We start from the raw sequence: 6000 nt of genomic DNA, 5'->3' as shown, positions 1-6000 counted from the left end.
CTTTCCACAACATCTCTTGATGCCTCCATTGTCCAGAGATCCCTTTATTAATACTTTGGTGTACATGAAATTATCTGATACTTATTTATAGAACATTTAGTATCTTCCCTGGCAAATAGTAAGCCCTCAGTCAACACTAGCCATCATTATCACCCACGCCCCAGGGCTTTTTTCTATATTTAATAATCATGTGTCAGGCACTGTTCTAATGTTTCGTGGATAACTCACTTAGTCCTCACAACCATCCTATCCAGTGGGCACTGTCACTAAAAACGAGGCATCGAGTCTCAGAGAGGTTAAAGAACTGATCCAAGGATCTATAGCAAATAAGCGACAGAGTTGGATGTGCTATGTTTGTCTGCATTATATTTTAATCCTCGTTTCACTGATTACCTCTTTGTGGTGGATTGCTTCAGTGTGGGGCTGGATATTTTGCTGCATTTTAAAGAACTCAAGTGTGCGTAGTAATTCACTCCAGCTGTGACTGTCTCCTCCCTGTCCTGGGAAGTACTCTGCTCATAGTCTCAGATGGGTTTCTTCCTGGAATGGCCTCACCCTTTCTAATTATCCAGATCCTAACCACCCTTTAAAAATCACATCCAATCTTATCTCTCCCTGTGCTTTTCCCTGATGTCTTACTATACTTCATCTCTTACGCAATGAACTCCTATAGCGTTTATTGTGTGTCTAGGTCATTTCTGTCCCTAGCAGCTTCCTGCCACCACTGGCCCTGACCCAGTCCCTTTCAATATAGGTCGTGCTTACTGTTGGGTCTGTTCCCATCCTCTAGACTGCAAGCCTTTTTTAAGAATCGAGACTTACTTGCTGTTTCTCCAGGATCTCCTACAGTGCCTGGCACAGAGGAGATTCTTCACAGAAATTTGTTGATTGGATGGATGAATCAACAGACTATTTCTTGTGTGTGTTTCCTGTTTTTCGTTTGGATGGTAAGGTCCGTAAGGATGGTAAAGACCTCGTTTTCAATTCCCTTTATGACCCTCATGTTTAGCAAATGGTAGGACCAGGGCAGAAACAAGTCATGGAACTGAACTGGAATTGTCTGTCCTAAGTGATTGGTCACACTGTGGTCTTGCTCTGGGAAGAGGACAGCTCTCTGTGGAAGGGAAGCCGTCCCACGTGAAACCTTACATGGAATGAGAGACATTTTTAATCTCCGAGTGGATTGCACGGCCGGCCCTGTGATGCTGTTTCCATAACTCTGCATGTGGCCGAATGTCCTTGCCTTGACCTGGTGAGAACACGTAAACCATGAGATTCCAGGAGGGATGTGTGTGGGAGAAGGGATCATGTGATGTGGAGCAAACTTTATTTGTAATCCCCTGACTCAGAAGTGACTTCTGGGAAGTGGCAGGAGGTGATTCCACAAAGAGCCTCGCTGGCCTCTTCAAAGACAAGATTTTTCACAGGGATGGCACCTTGCCAGCCCGACAGGAAGTGGGTCATGAAGGGACAGCTGACTCCAGGTCCCATGCTGACCAGCGCCTGCTTGGGTCAGGCTACTTTGTAGCGTGAAGTGTCTCCTTCAGGACTGGAAAGCTGAGCTAAGGGGATACAGGTGTGTCCTTTGTATGGGAAGACCAAATTCACTTATTTCTGTACATAAAAATTCATTTTTATTTTTATTGAAGTATAGGTGATTTCAATGTTGTGTTATTTTCTGGTGTACAGTAAAATGATTCATATATATATATATATATTATTCCTTTTCATATTCTTTTTCATTGTAGGCAATTACAAGCTATTCACTATAGTTCTCTGTGCTGTACGGTAAGACATTGTTGTTTATTATTTTATATATAGCAGTTTGTATCTGCTGATCCCAAACTCCTAACTTATCCCTCCGCTCTCCCTTTCTCCTTTGGTAACCATAAGACTTTCTTCTATGTCAGTGAATCTGTTTCTGTTTTATAAATAAGTTTATCTGTGTCGTTTTCTTTAGATTCCACATATAAATAATATCATCTGATACTTGTCTTTCTCTGACTTACTTCACTTAGTATGATAATCTCTAGGTCCATCCAGGTGGCTGCAAATGTCATTATTTCATTCTTTTTTTATGGCGGATTAGTATTCTATTGTATATATATACACCACAGCTTCTTTATCCATTCATCCAGTGATGGACATTTAGGTTGCTTCCATATCTTGGCTATTGTAAACAGTGCTATTATGAACATTGGCGTACATGATAACAATTAATTTTTAAAATGCATCAAAGAGCTTGTGATTCAATTACCCCAATGCACACTTCTTCCGCATGAGCTATCTGACCCTCCCTGCCTTTCAAGTTTATCTATTTTGCAAGGATACATGATCAATATTGGGGCTTTTCCAAAGAAATACATATTTATCTTCTAGGAAGAGGGAAAAAGCAGCCAACATGGGGGTTCATTGTGCTGTGGAGAACGTTTCAGCGTTGCTCTCAAAGCAGTCCCCAGACAGCTTCACGATCACCTCAAGGTCACTCTGTGGACAGCGCTGCTTTAAGCCAGAAAAGATGGGGGTTCCTTGGGTTGGAGTTGGGGTTGGGATAGGAGAAATTCTGGGCAGTCACAGATGTAAGAAGTGCTTGTTCCCTCTTAACTCTGTTTGCGTAAGAGGAGAAGAGAAGTCCACATGCCTGTTTGAAGCCTAGTGGGGCTGTTTTCACTCTGAACACATAGAGAAAGCCCATGATTGTTCCCGGAGTGCTGGTCTCACCGTTTATTGTCCTTGGATTTAATGCCTGTTTTGCATTTGGAATAAAGATTCATTCATTCCTGTGCCAAGAAATAAAGGATTCAATTGTTTTCCCAAATTGTTCCAAGACCGTCTTTTTTTTTTTTCTTTCTGAGGCTGACAAGGCCAGATAGCATCTTTCTTGGCCCCATGATCTGGTCTCCAGAGGAGAGCTTGTGCTCTCTTTTGTCTGAGCTTTTCTGTGACAATGCTGTGACACAGAGCAGACCTGTCCCTGCAGTACCAGGAAACTCGCCCCCTCCACAAGGCTCCTTAACAACGTCTGCCGATTGCCAAGCAGACTTACTGTAATTCTCCACCATAAGGACCACTGTGTCACCTGACTAGGAAGAGCCATGATGAGCCCTGGGCAGCTCCTAATTCAATCCACGGGGGGGGGGGGGGGGGGAGTGTAGCTGATTTGCATGCTGCGACATGGTCCATCCCAGGATATTCCCTGATTACGCACCAGAATAAAGGCCACTTTAATTAAAATGAACACAAAAGTGTGAAAAGAATAAAGGGCTGAAGAAGTTCCAAGTAAGCTGGTTATCTCTTCGGAGGAAAACCACCCCCAGGGGCTGCAGCCTGAACAGTTTCCAACAGAAGGTTCTGATTCATTTGGAAGGTTTCATTCCAAGCCTCACGACCACGGTCATGTTGTCTCTCCCACATCTGCCCTCCTAAACCTTCCTCACGCCCCTCAGGCCTCCTCTGCCGGCGGGCCTCCTGGCCTCCAGCCTCGGACAGAAGTCAGAGGCACCCCTCCACCCCACACTCGCTCTCTTCCTCCAGTTCCGGATGAAGGCAGCCTCTCCCCCGTCTCCTGCTGTCTCTCCTGCTGTGTTCTTCACCCAGATGTCTCCTCCAGAGCTCGTTCCAAGTCGTGTCTGCTCTGAATTGTCAAGTCCTTTCCTCAGCCAACTCCTCCCATTGCCGCCTCCTATAAAAACCCTCAGGTCTCTCTAATCTTCTGAAAACACCCTCTCTTGACCTGTGTCTCTCTCTCTCTGTCTCCCCTAGAACTTCCCTTTCTCTTCCCTTCCCAGAGAAGATCCTTCAAAGGATACTTTACATTTAATATCTCGACTTCTGTGCACACTCTGTGTGCTACAATTTTCATGAGTATGATTTCTTTTTTAAACCTTCAACCTCCCTGACATCAGCTTTCCCACTCCTGGCCTGCAGTACCAAGACAATGGTTGGAATAGGACACTGAAGACCTAACTGTCGAAGGCAAAGGGCTCACTTTATCTTCAGCTAGTTTGACTTTTACATTGGTCTCTATGATTCATCCTTTCTGCTTGAAATTCTACTCCCGGCCCTGGTGAGCCCCCCTGTGGTCTGACACTGGCCTTGGGTTGCTGGTCACTCTCACCAGGGACTTTCTGCAATATCTAAGGGAGATCTGGAGGCAGACAGGCCTGGCCTGGTTGCACACTGGCTCAGGACTCTTTGATCGCAAGTCTCTCCCTCTTTTCAAGCCAGAAGAAGTCTCCAGTCCCCTCTTCTGTCTGTCCCTTTCCTCCTTGAGATGAAGCACCAGGCCCGCCTGAAAGAGAGTGGAGAAGCTGGCTGTCTCTCGCAGCACCCTTCCCACTTACCAGAAGTCTAAATGGCAGGTTCTGGCTGGTCCTTGCTGGTTATTTCCTTTGAGACAGCGGCCAGAGGAAGGGTGGGAGTCAAGGCAGGCCGGAAGAGAAATGCTGTTGAACCCTGCCCGGCTCAGCAAATGAAAGCCTGCAGGCCTTTGGCTGAAGATAGCACAGGAAGGGACTAGCAGAGCCCGACTTCAATCACTGCTCCTCCGTGTTTACATCAGCGAGCCCTGGGCACGGCCCTGCTGGCCGTCTGGGTGTTAGTAGCTGTTGGCTCATGGCCTGATTGGAGAGAGATTCCAGCTTTCGGAGGGAGTGGAGGGAAATAGGAACAATGTGTCCTGTTCACCCAGGGGGTGGGGGTGGGGCTCCAGCTTGGCCAGATGTACAGGCCCCCCAGGTTCAGGGGGCTGTCCCTTCCCACACCCAGAGCCAAACGGGCCAGAAGAACCCCAGATGTGGAGGTGGACAAGCTCTTATGCTAGGATGTGGTTCAGCTCTCTGACATCAGCTAGGGAAAGTGGGATCCTATCCAGTTGATAGATAAAGCAATCACAACCTGGCCATACCTTAGGTCATACAGCTCAGAAATAGACAGAGGGGGAAGGATGGTCAGGTGGGAATGCAGTTGCAGGTCCCCTCTGTCCCCTTTAGGGGACACTCTGGCAACCTGGCCAGCCTGGACCAGCATGAGCAACCTTGCGGCAATAGTGCCCACCTGTCTGCCCCATACACACCCCAACCCATCCGCGGGCCACTACCTCCTTTCCAGAAATTGCCAGAGCCTAACAGCCTAGTATCCAAGGCTTAAGTGTGTGGTCTTGGTTATTTGCGGGCAGCCATTCCCGTAGGAGCCGAAGCAGTCAGGGAGAAGCAGCTAGGGGGAAGAGAACTTGATTCAGGCTTTAACATCTCCATAGGATTTGATGAAATGCAGAAAAGGGAAATGAGCTTCCCAGGAAGCTGACTTTTTCCTTTTTTAAAGCATTTATTATTTTATTATTAATTATTTATAGTCACTAGTGAAGCGCTCTACGTGCATCATCTCGTTTAACCTCCACAACAACCCTATGAGGCAGGCATCAACTATTCTAGGTTAATGGATGAGGCTTGGAGGTTGAGGGGGGCAAATGCTTCATTCGGCCTCATCAGCTGATTCATTGAAATTGGATTCAAACTCAGCACTTGTCCCTCTGTGCCCTTATTCTTAACCCCTGCTCTATCCTGCTTCTCACGGTGGAACAGGAGAGACAAGACAGTGTTCTGAGAAGGAATGGGGAGTGGAGATTGATTGGCAGAGCTGTGCAACTGACGTGCATTTTCTGTGGTCAGACTTGGGTTCAGTGCTCGGTACTGTCTTGGGCATCTGCCGACCCAGCACTTAGCCATCATATCAATGCTGTAGAAAACCCTTCTGTAACAGTGTAAATGGCATCCTCCAAATTCTGTTTCACATGATGCAAAGTCAGTTCCTTGGGAAGCTAATGAAATGATCTGGCTGAATGTGCTCCTCAGCAGCCTTATTAGACCCAATTCTTATGATTAGAGATGATGTGGTTTCATTCTTACTGTCCATTTGTTCATGTCCTTTATTAATTTGTGTGATCCCTGAGGATGGAGATTGTTAGTATTTAGCTCAATTAAGTCCCTCAGTAATTGAAGG

This window comes from Camelus dromedarius, chromosome 19 (genome assembly GCF_036321535.1).
Source record: "Camelus dromedarius isolate mCamDro1 chromosome 19, mCamDro1.pat, whole genome shotgun sequence".
In the NCBI taxonomy this organism is placed as follows: domain Eukaryota; kingdom Metazoa; phylum Chordata; class Mammalia; order Artiodactyla; family Camelidae; genus Camelus; species Camelus dromedarius.
This window is presented reverse-complemented; position numbering follows the sequence as displayed.